Source organism: Biomphalaria glabrata, chromosome 7, assembly GCF_947242115.1.
Source record: "Biomphalaria glabrata chromosome 7, xgBioGlab47.1, whole genome shotgun sequence".
In the NCBI taxonomy this organism is placed as follows: Eukaryota; Metazoa; Mollusca; class Gastropoda; family Planorbidae; genus Biomphalaria; species Biomphalaria glabrata.
The window spans coordinates 35,448,320-35,460,672 of record NC_074717.1 but is presented as its reverse complement, the minus strand read 5'-3'; the positions used below and the strand labels follow the sequence as shown (position 1 = coordinate 35,460,672).

The 12,353-nt window shown below is 35.9% G+C and overlaps 1 protein-coding gene across 4 annotated transcripts in view; it reads right to left on the bottom strand.

Annotated features, from left to right (window-relative positions):
* Window positions 1–12,353, bottom strand: part of LOC106070043 (zinc finger homeobox protein 4-like) — a 309,151-nt gene that overhangs the window by 181,926 nt on the left and 114,872 nt on the right. For all 4 annotated transcript variants that reach the window (XM_056036650.1, XM_056036654.1, XM_056036652.1 and 1 more), the window contains exon 4: window positions 5,550–5,630. The gene's annotated coding sequence lies outside the window, so the exon portion shown is untranslated. The remainder of the gene's footprint in view (window positions 1–5,549; window positions 5,631–12,353) is intronic.

Here is a 12,353-nt window from a genome sequence, read left to right as displayed (position 1 = left end):
CCCAAAGATGGATCAAAGATTTGGTACAATTGCGATAGGGCCAGTGTACATACAGCTTTAAACAAATATCTAGACTAGTGATCGGGTCAGTGTTCATACAGCTTTAAACAAATATCCAGACTAGTGATCGGGCCAGTGTACATACAGCTTTAAACAAATATCCAGACTAGTGATCGGGCAAGTGTACATAGAGTTTTAAACAAATATCTAGACTAGTGATCGGGCCAGTGTACATACACCTTTAAACAAATATCCAGACTAGTGATCGGGCCAGTGTACATAGAGCTTTAAACAAATATCTAGACTAGTGATCGGGCCAGTGTACATACAGCTTTAAACAAATATCTAGACTAGTGATCGGGCCAGTGTACATACAGCTTTCAACAAATATCTAGACTAGTGATCGGGCCAGTGTACATAGAGCTATAAACAAATATCTAGACTAGTGATCGGGCCAGTGTACATACAGCTTTAAACAAATATCTAGACTAGTGATCGGGCCAGTGTACATAGAGCTTTAAACAAATATCTAGACTAGTGATCGGGCCAGTGTACATAGAGCTTTAAATAAATATCTAGACTAGTGATCGGGCCAGTGTACATAGAGCTTTAAACAAATATCTAGACTAGTGATCGGGCCAGTGTACATACAGCTTTAAACAAATATCTAGACTAGTGATCGGGCCAGTGTACATACAGCTTTAAACAAATATCTAGACTAGTGATCGGGTCAGTGTACATAGAGCTTTAAACAAATATCTAGACTAGTGATCGGGCAAGTGTACATAGAGCTTTAAACAAATATCTAGACTAGTAATCGGGCCAGTGTACATACAGCTTTAAACAAATATCCAGACTAGTGATCGGGCCAGTGTACATAGAGCTTTAAACAAATATCTAGACTAGTGATCGGGCCAGTGTACATACAGCTTTAAACAAATATCTAGACTAGTGATCGGGCACGTGTACATAGAGCTTTAAACAAATATCTAGACTAGTGATCGGGCCAGTGTACATAGAGCTTTAAACAAATATCTAGACTAGTGATCGGGCAAGTGTACATAGAGCTTTAAACAAATATCTAGACTAGTGATCGGGCCAGTGTACATACAGCTTTAAACAAATATCCAGACTAGTGATCGGGCCAGTGTACATAGAGCTTTAAACAAATATCTAGACTAGTGATCGGGCCAGTGTACATACAGCTTTAAACAAATATCTAGACTAGTGATCGGGCCAGTGTACATAGAGCTTTAAACAAATATCTAGACTAGTGATCGGGCCAGTGTACATACAGCTTTAAACAAATATCTAGACTAGTGATCGGGCCAGTGTACATAGAGCTTTAAACAAATATCTAGACTAGTGATCGGGCCAGTGTACATAGAGCTTTAAACAAATATCCAGACTAGTGATCGGGCCAGTGTACATAGAGCTTTAAACAAATATCTAGACTAGTGATCGGGCCAGTGTACATAGAGCTTTAAACAAATATACAGACTAGTGATCGGGCCAGTGTACATACAGCTTTAAACAAATATCTAGACTAGTGATCGGGCCAGTGTACATAGAGCTTTAAACAAATATCTAGACTAGTGATCGGGCCAGTGTACATAGAGCTTTAAACAAATATCCAGACTAGTGATCGGGCCAGTGTACATAGAGCTTTAAACAAATATCTAGACTAGTGATCGGGCCAGTGTACATAGAGCTTTAAACAAATATCCAGACTAGTGATCGGGCCAGTGTACATAGAGCTTTAAACAAATATCTAGACTAGTGATCGGGTCAGTGTTCGTACAGCTTTAAACAAATATCCAGACTAGTGATCGGGCCAATGAAACACAGCTTTAAGAAAGTATCATCTGGGCTAAATACGCAACTCTCATGGGGTTGTCAGATTAGGTTTTGATCCTAGCGACTTTTGATTTCATTTTGCCTGCGCTATCCCACAGTTCTCTCACTCTCGAGATTGACGTTAGCGCGTGCATTGAGAACGTTAAAAAAAGAAATGGGGAACTTATTTTACAGGAGGGTGTTTCTGGGGGGGAGGGGGGAACAAATCACTTCTTCATTGAACTAACACGCAGTTTAATTACAGACGTATCTGGCGATATCTGAAACTTATTTGCAGGGCGCCCCACTTCTCAGCGCTGGCATTAACTGTTAGAGCTGGGGGATGCGTGGGGCCAGAGGTGGTAAGTCAATGGATGAGTCAGAATGGTCCAGATAAGCCCCCCTCCCCCCCCCCCCCCCCACCAACGTTTCCATATTCCCATCGCCCGGGGCTGTAAAACTTCAAGAACACAAGCACACACACATATATGCACTAAGTTTATCATTATCAATTACCATCGCCATCATCATCATCCCTTCGTTATCAGCCTCACTTCTACACACACACAGACACAGACATTCACACAAACAAAAACCGCGCATGAAATTTCGAGTTCAACTCCCATAGAAAAAAAAAAAGTTCAACAAATTTCAGATTAAAAAAAAAAAAAAAAAAAAGAAATTCATCTAGATCTATCTAGTCGCTTAGCTTCAAACTTTTAACAAACCCAATTTCATCCAGGGGCGGATAACTTTATGTGTCCGAGTGCGAGCCATAAGTTGAACTCCTGTAGCGGCTAAGACTCCTCCCTTGCAATCGGATACACGTGTTTGGCATTTGTAGATAAGAGAGGAAGGGTATTTGAGAATACATAGAATAATCTGGGTAAATTAAGAAGTGCGCAACCCCACTCCCTCTACACCCCTAACCCCCCACCCGGTTAAATAAAATCTCTTGAACGACAAGGGGAGAGAACAGGGTAAAAGACTTTTTTTTTAAACTCTCTCATAAACTAGGTGTGACTAACAGATAGAACTGGGGGAGCTACTAGAATGGCGCGAGGTGCCTGGTGGAGTGCCAGACCGAGGAGGGACGAGCGAGAGATGAGCGGGAGGGAGAGAGAAAGAAATAATAATGGCGGCGGGGGCGCCGCAAGGCTGCGATACCGTGAAGATGATGAGCGAAGGGGGGCCGCCTACCGCTTACTGCTCACCTTCTACGCCTAGGCCCCCACGCCCGCCCCTATCTCTTCGTCACTCTCCATTCCCTTTAAAAAATTTTTTTTATAAATATAATCACGACCTTCAGAGTTCAGACTCGTTCTGGTATTCCCTGAAATAAGCGGTTAATTAATTTGATGTTTTTCTTAAATTACTTACAAAAACAGGTCTGGTATTTATATTTGACATGAAATTTGTGCTTTAAAAGTAAATAAATACGAGGGAAAAAAATGGATGGATACAAAATTATGAGGGGAAAAAAAGTGGTGAAGAAATTAAAGATAGAGTCGAGATAATACTTGAAATGCCAATTCAAACATTTCATTGGTGGAAAGCAGAGACTGAGGAGCGAGCGAGGGAAACAGACACACAAATAATTTAAAAAAAAAAAAACGAATAAGTCATCAAGGTCACTTTTATGCAACAAATGAATATGGATAAGGAACCATTCTTATTAATTCCAAAAACGATCCGGTACCACTAGATCGTAATATGGTGTGATCAGGGCCGGTCTTAGGCCAATGCAACCAATGCGGCCGTAGTGGGCCCCGCACTTTCATAGGCCCCGCGCGAATTCTAGGTGTAAATTATAAAGTTAAACCATTTTAACTTATTATTAAAGGGTTCATGGAATTCCCTGAAATTCTTAAATATACGAAAAAGTCATGAAAATCTCATGAAATTATTTAAATCTGAAAATTGATGTTTTATTATGTCATACAATATTGTCATACAATATTGCTTCTTTCTAAAATACGGATACAACAAAATAATCTTCAGTCTGTGCAGACAGTTAGAGAGCATTTAGGAACATTAATCATGGCATTGCTGTGTTAATTATTATTATCACCCTTGTTATGTACCGTCCGCTCCCCCCCACCCCCTCTTCTTTTTTTTTTAAATCCTTTTCCCACTTCCCTCTACCTATTGTGAAACAACCCTGCTGCATATTTGTTCACATAATTGATCAATTCATATTTAAATTCAGCGGCGAAGTTTCGGCCAAATCTTTACAACAAAGTTCATCATGATGTTTTATTTTCTCACAATAAATATTGCGAAACGGGATATCAAAATGATAAACGGTACAGATTTTGACACACACCCGACCCTAATATCGGCTAAACAAGATGTGAGTGCTTCTGAAACAAACTTTCTGGTTTATTCGGAGGCTAGAAGGCTGCATCACACGAATATAATCATCGTAATAATAACTTAAAAACAGCCAAAAGCAACGTAATTGGGATTGTGAATCCTGGGCCTAGTTCTTTGTAGTCCTCACACGTGCATAATGGGTTCAAATCTAATTATTTACTTAGAAAACTTAAAATGTTTTATCCCTCTAACGTTATCTAATGAATGTTTCTTTAGTTATAAATCTAAGTATCTTAAACTGAATGTTTCTTTAGTTATAAATCTAAGTATCTTAAACTGAATGTATCTTTAGTTATAAATCTAAGTATCTTAAACTGAATGTATCTTTAGTTATAAATCTAAGTATCTTAAACTGAATGTATCTTTAGTTATAAATCTAAGTATCTTAAACTGAATGTTTCTTTAGTTATAAATCTAAGTATCTTAAACTGAATGTATCTTTAGTTATAAATCTAAGTATCTTAAACTGAATGTATCTTTAGTTATAAATCTAAGTATCTTAAACTGAATGTATCTTTAGTTATAAATCTAAGTATCTAAAACTGAATGTATCTTTAGTTATAAATCTAAGTATCTTAAACTGAATGTATCTTTAGTTATAAATCTACCTATCTAAAACTGAATGTATCTTTAGTTATAAATCTACCTATCTAAAACTGAATGTATCTTTAGTTATAAATCTAAGTATCTAAAACTGAATGTATCTTTAGTTATAAATCTACTTATCTAAAACTGAATATATCTTTAGTTATAAATCTACTTATCTAAAACTGAATGCATCTTTAGTTATAAATCTACCTATCTAAAACTGAATGCATCTTTAGTTATAAATCTACCTATCTAAAACTGAATGCATCTTTAGTTATAAATCTACCTATCTTAAAATGAATGTATCTTTAGTTATAAATCTAAGTATCTAAAACTGAATGTATCTTTAGTTATAAATCTACTTATCTAAAACTGAATGTATCTTTAGTTATAAATCTACTTATCTAAAACTGAATGCATCTTTAGTTATAAATCTACCTATCTAAAACTGAATGCATCTTTAGTTATAAATCTACCTATCTAAAACTGAATGCATCTTTAGTTATAAATCTACCTATCTAAAACTGAATGCATCTTTAGTTATAAATCTACCTATCTAAAACTGAATGCATCTCTAGTTATAAATCTAAGTATCTTAAACTGAATGTATCTTTAGTTATAAATCTACCTATCTAAAACTATCTCTGTCAACTATCGTGATTCATCATTATGATCATCTATCTCTATATAATATTTATCATTCACCCAATCTCTCTATCTTTATCACGTCAAATTAAAAAAAAAATGACCTTAATGTCCAGGCTGTTGATGAAGTCTATAATCTAGTGACCATACTGCCATCAAGTCTTCACTTCTACAATAGAAGATACCTGAAAGTGGAAAGGAATGCATTCGTAATTTTATTACATGACCCTCTGGACTTTCTAATGCTTTTCGCTAAGTGCTAGTGTGTATATAATGGATAGTATACTAAGATACAGTTTTGTGACCAATACTATAATAGCTTAGGAACATTAAATTACAGGAGAATATAAAAAGAAACTGAACAATGTTAGAACAAATTTATGAATTGCAAAATAAATGTTAAAATATATAATTCCAAATCACAAATCTGTATTAATTTTGTTGGAACGTAAAATAAAATGGTAAATAAATGTAGAGATTTAAAACAAATTCAGTCAGCTAAAGTTTATCAGGTTAACTCCCTTGCCCTATAAAGCTATTGAAAAAAAAAAAAAAAAAAAGCTAATAATATGGGGAAAGTGCTATACAAAAAATTAATGAAATTTTAGCATGAAGCAAGAGTGCATAATAGTAATTCAGAAAACGAGCCACATATTGAGGCCAATGATGCAAAGCTAATTACAACATTTCTGAAGCTGTTATTACAACAATCAAGGGCGTCGCTAGAACTAAATCTTGATAAGGTGTGAAGGTAAAACTCGGCTGATGAGCCAGTCGAATAACACAAGATTAAAGTTTAAAAATCTCTCGCGACTTGTGTACAAACACTGTTTCCTATTCATTGTTCTCCCATTTAAATGAATTATTATTATTTATAGCTGAGGTTTTCTACTTGCTTGATGGAGATTCATAAAGGGAAACAAAAACTTATTATATTCACTTAGCAGCGAAGAGTTTTCTTAAAATACTACATGTAACACGTCTTTTAAACTGATGTCAAGAACTACATACAACTTATTCATGATCAGATTCTTTCAGATCAGTTCTAGTCCCGCGGATATCAAAGCTAGGGTCCATGGATAGAGCTTCCAAAGTCGCGTTTTCTTCAAGCTTATTAATTATATTTGTTAGAAGGGCAATTTGTCGAGAGCAATCTCCATTCCCAGACATGTCCCAATTCTCTTTATTTCTCAGTGCCAAATAATTTAATAAAACAGAAATGATTTTTTTAATATTTATATTACTCTTTAAATAATTAGACGCCGTATCAAAACAAAACTTCTATCAAATCTAGACATTATATTTAAAAAAATTGATTTTTTTATCCCGGGTCTTATTGATTACAACAGTTTGTTTATTATAAATGATTAAAATCGGCTTGACATTTCTGGATCTTTAATGGCGGCAAAACTGGTTGCCGGTGGTAATTCTGTAGTGAAGTAAATGTGTACACATCACTCTTTGATTCCCTCGCCAGCTCCTCATCCACCCTGGACTAATCACTCAGATTTCACACACCGACTCACTCTGTCAAATTACTTTAATCCCTCCTTATTGATTCACTTGTTGACTCGAGAATTTTATTAAATGACTCACTCATCGATTCACTCATTGACTCATTCGATCAACAGTAACAGTGCATGTGTCTTAAATGGTGTCATAAGTGTCAACTGAGTTAGCTTTCTTTGGTTATTAAGTTCTTTTAACTATCAGAATCAGGGTCGGATTTACGGTAATGCAGAATGTGCAGCTGCCCAAGGCCGCAACTTACTTAAATCCGGCCCTGACCAGAGCAAATACATTAAGAACCGTGAAAAAAAATGACAAAGAAAGGGGTAAAAGACCTCGGGCAAAGCGAGACTCGCTGGGTCTATGGAATCAAGCTGAACATAGTACTCACAGAATGAAGAAGAGCCTAGTATTAGCAATATAGGTCTCTATGCGTAACACGAGACGCCCACAAATGTTCATTCTATCTCCAACCCTCAAACGTCAGCTCGGTACGCATGCAGTCAGCGAATTATTTCATGAGATCTATAGAGTAAATATGAATACGATTTTAAACGTCAGTTAATTCATGTACTTCTTTCATTGCTTTATAAATCCATCTTTTACAAACAGATCACTGTACTGGACACACGATATTCTTATTTTAAATGTGTTCATTGGGTCAACAGAGGAGGATATAGAGATACAGAAATTGTAATGAGTTTTGTTTTTTATTAAATATCATTAGTTCTCATTAAAATACATTTTAAAAAAAAAATAGATAGACATTTTTAAAAAAATTGGAAAACGGAACAGCCACATCATTTGTTACGCATTTAATTATCAAATTAAATTTTTACTAATTTGAGGTCAATTTTAACAATCTTATCTTATAATCGGTTGTAATCAGATAAATAGCTTAACACTGTCGACCAAATTATGAAGAGGCATTAAGGGTAATTAGATTGAGAGCTTATTTTTTAACTGATAATTCTAGTGAACAAGTTTTTTTTTTCCGGAAGCGTAAGTAGAAGTGGTGTCTCCTGGTGCAGCAGCACCATATCAACAGTACCAACGACAATTCTTCAGCATCTGTTTGAAAACAACTCTCCTTAACTCCATGGCAAGTTAAATATGAAGTCAAGTTAAATACAAGAGTCTTTCTCTGGGCCTCAAATGTGTGTTTCGCAGGATTCGTGAGAGCTCTCAAACTGTCTCTATCAGAGGCTATCTGCTACCAGTTACTGTTCTCTATGTCACTTAGGGCAAAATGGCGGCTGAGTTGATCTTAATAGAGCTTACTGGGCCGGGGGAGTGGGGGGGGGGGGCTTCTGTTAAGCCGTCCTGCTTTAAGATCGCTTTTGGCATGCGGTCGCCCCCCCCCCCCCCAATGCGACTATGCTAGATAAGTGTCCGACTTAGCGCAACTGTCGAACGGTAAGTAGAGTTTCTATACTGTCCACACCAGCTTGTAGCACAGCATGGTTATTTGAAAGGTTCTCCTCCCATTTAGGAGCGTTCAATGAGCCTTAAATGCCACATTACACCGTCATAAATCCACAAAACCCACACAAAAATAGTCATTTTTATATAAACGTGTAGAAATCTACAAAGAGCAAAACTTAAATCCATTTTGAATTCCCAATGCATGTAAATATGTATTAAATGTAAAATTTTAAACATAATATCGCGTCTCTTTGCTGCAGTATTGAATTACTCTTAATCTCTCGAGTTCTAAAAATGTTAGGCCATAACTCGATACATCCAACAAGGGAGTGGACAAGGGAAAGAAGAGTCCATTCACAGAATAGAGTGGGAAGTCAATATCGTCTTATGAGTTCAACAGATATCGCTGGTAATAAAGCCAAATACATAGTCATTATGTGCATTCCATAAGAGCTTAGCCCATGTTATCGGGTTATTGGTATCTAGGTTGTGCCACTTGTATTTTTGGGTTGATCTGAATGTTTTTTGGTATGGCCAACTTTAGAATACAATAGAATATAATACATAACATTAAAGATTCGCCTGAAAAAGTCAAACCACTGTTTATCGTATGTAATTAGGTAAATAATTATATTGAATATATTTAACCAAATGCTAGGAAATAATCCTGCAGACTGAATTATTTATTTTCAATGCTATTGTGGAATTAGTTTTCTCATAAAATAAAGTCCTAGTTAACTTCTCTCATTTTGTGAACTAATTTTATTTAAAGACAATCAAATGCAAAATGGCATAACTTCTGTAGATTCCACAAATGACTTCAATCAAATCACTATTACAATACAACATTAGTAATATTTCTAAGTATATTGGGCCTAGAAAAAAGTTCTGCAGGCTAATAATATTCAATCCATTTCCCCTTTTTATTAATTACGTGAATCGAAATGAGTTAATAAATGTTGGCAAAACTAATATCAATCAATTCCCATTCTTCATGTATCAAATGGTGATTGGATCACACGGACTACTTAAGTTCAGACAGAAATTATTGCGCCCTCGGCGGAACTTTTTTTTTTTTCGGCTTTCTTTCTCAATGCGCTTCGTAATATCACAGAAGTCTATGTTGGCCAATCCATCGCATTGGATAAGTGACTTAATGAGAAGTGTTTCATAATTTCAATTCATTAGGAGTGGCCTTAGTGTGCCGTGGTTCTTCTCTGTTTTCTAAAAAAATGTTTTAACTCTTTCTCTCCTAACTGACGATACCAAAATTGATTCCACCAGAATGTGGTAAATAATTACGGAGAGAAAGAGTCAATGTTTTTCTTGTTTGGTGTAAAATTCTTTTGTACAAGTTCAATAAATGCTTAACTTATATAACTTATAACATTATAACTAGATCAAGAACGTTCGTTCCCTAGTTCCCTGGGGTTCATTTCTTTTACGTTCACAAGTAAACAACAACAAAATGTCCACTAATGAAATAGATTTCTCCCCCCATCAAATACGTCATCACTATGGCGGGAGAGACATAAATACTGTAAATATCCTAATCTTCGGCAAATCTCTCGTTTTCTAATATTATAAAAGAGATGAAAAAAAAAAAGCGAGAAAGACGTAAAAATTTCTAAGGAGGGAGAAAAAAATTCCAATTACGATTTTCTCGTTAATATGATATAATTAGTCCGTCACAAGGATGCTCTATTCCTAGGGGAAGGGGAGTTAACAACATGAAAGAGTTTGGGATGGGAAGAAAACGAAGGGAGAGAACTGCCATTCCGAAAAGAATGTAACGTTTTGTGATTAGACAATTTTGTTTTTTGTTTTTTTGCTTTCTGTTTTTTGGATTTGGTGAAATGTGTTGATTTGGTGTGTACAATAGTTGAGATTTGTTTTTAGTTTGTCCCCATTGGTCTGTATCGTTTTTTGTTTAAGTAAGATTGTAAGATAGAAACAAATATGAGAAAGAGACAATGTATGTATCTTATTGCTAAGGATGTATCCTTCTGAATAACTCAATCATTTGCTTTCCGACTCCCGTCTCTCCTTCATTGTCTCTCTCTTCTCTCTATGTCTCTCCCAATGAATCTCTCCGACACTCTCTCTGACTCCCCCCCCCCTCTCTCTCTCTGATTCGTTCTCTCTAACTCTCCCTATGTCTCTCTCTGACTATCTTATATATGTTTCTAACGTTTATATCTACTAATGTTTGATCAACTTCAAATGCGGACCAGAGTGTCTGTGTATTTGTCAAAACAATATCTCAAAATATTAGTCGTAATAGTCAAGGGAAAAAAAAAGGTTTCCGAAATTTGAATCCTGGTTTTTGAAACAAAAGTTGGCAATTCGAGGAAATGAAGCATACAAATATGGCTTTGAGTCTTTGACATTTTCATTGCACGTGTCGAATAAGAGAGTACACAAAATTGATGTAACTAAAGAGAGATAGAGAGAGAGAGTGAGACAGAAAGAGAGTGAGAGATGAGTGGATGAAGAGTAAGAAAAGAGGCGATTTCTAATTATTTCCGCTCTACTTAACATTTTAATAATCGTTCACGGACGAGTAGATCCATTGATGGAATTATACAGTGCAAACTGGCCGCGGGCTGGCTAATTAGTTGTTCAGGCTCCAAGTGGTCACGTGACATTCACGTCATATTTTCTTAATCTGGGCCACATATGGGAGGACGATACTTTTTCACCACGTCCCAAAGAGTCGATACTCTTTATTTGTGAGTGTATTTTTTTTTTGTTTCGTATTCGATTTAAAACAATATTCGATATCCTATTATTTCCATTTGAAATATTATTATATGTTTATATTTGTTTGTTTGAATATCTTTAGAGAAAACTTCTTAAAACAAATAGGGCCTGTCTAATATGATCACTTTACAGATTGATCTTTCTTTTCATCAATCTATACGTCTGTTGCCAACTGGAAGCATCCAACTGTACGACAAGAAATGTATGTGCGATGAAGTTAGTACATGCGTGTCTTTGTATGAGTTAGCGTGTGTGAATATATTGTGTATCTCGAAGTGTGTGTGACTGTGTGTGTGTGTTTACAAATATTAAGGTGTGTTTACTTGTACATAAAATAATAATCCTAAAAATCAAACTTGAACTGATACCAATCGTTATACAAGGCCTGAACACTGACCTGCGACGTCGCAACCTGTGGGCAGTTTGGACCACTAGCTCGCTTCCACGTCACAAGGTCTATGAGGTTGCAGGTCAGTGTTGATGTCTTCTATAACAAATGGCCTCGCTTGAACATACGTTGTTCCGATTATCTCAAGATGAGGTAACTCGCTATTTCATTGAAAGCAACAAAAAGTCTTCACTCCTTATTGAGTTTCCCATTAAATTGACCAAAGACTGGCCAGTCCATTCTCCTAACCTATTTGTTTGTATTTTAACGTATCCCACTGTCAGTACGCTACCATCAAATGATAATCTTGGCCAAATAAAACATGGCAGTGTATTTTAAACCATCCCAGCTTTTGTCCAAAACAAATAAGTATAATACTCCAACAGCTGCATTTTGAGTCGATTTAATTCTGAAATTCTACTTAGCTATTTAATTTAACAAGGAAATAGTAAAGAAACATTCGTTAAGAACTGACACGTACAACACGAGACACCCAGGGGCGGATCTCGGGGTTCAAACATGGGAGAGAAAGAGATGAGGGCATACAATGGGATACCAATCTCTCTAAAATTGTTGGTTTTTAGAATCAAAATGCATTGACATTGACCTTGTACAAATCTTACCCATTTTACAACGCCGAAGCCTGAGCTACTAACAACATAAAAATTGTCCTCAATTATAATAAAAGCAGTTTTGGTGTCTCAGTGACTGTGTGTGTGTGTGTGTGTGTTTAGGGTTTTATGCAATCATTACGCAAAATAACACTGAAAGTGACAAAATAATCTCCACCCCAAAACTAACCCTGGCCAGCACATCCTGAAGA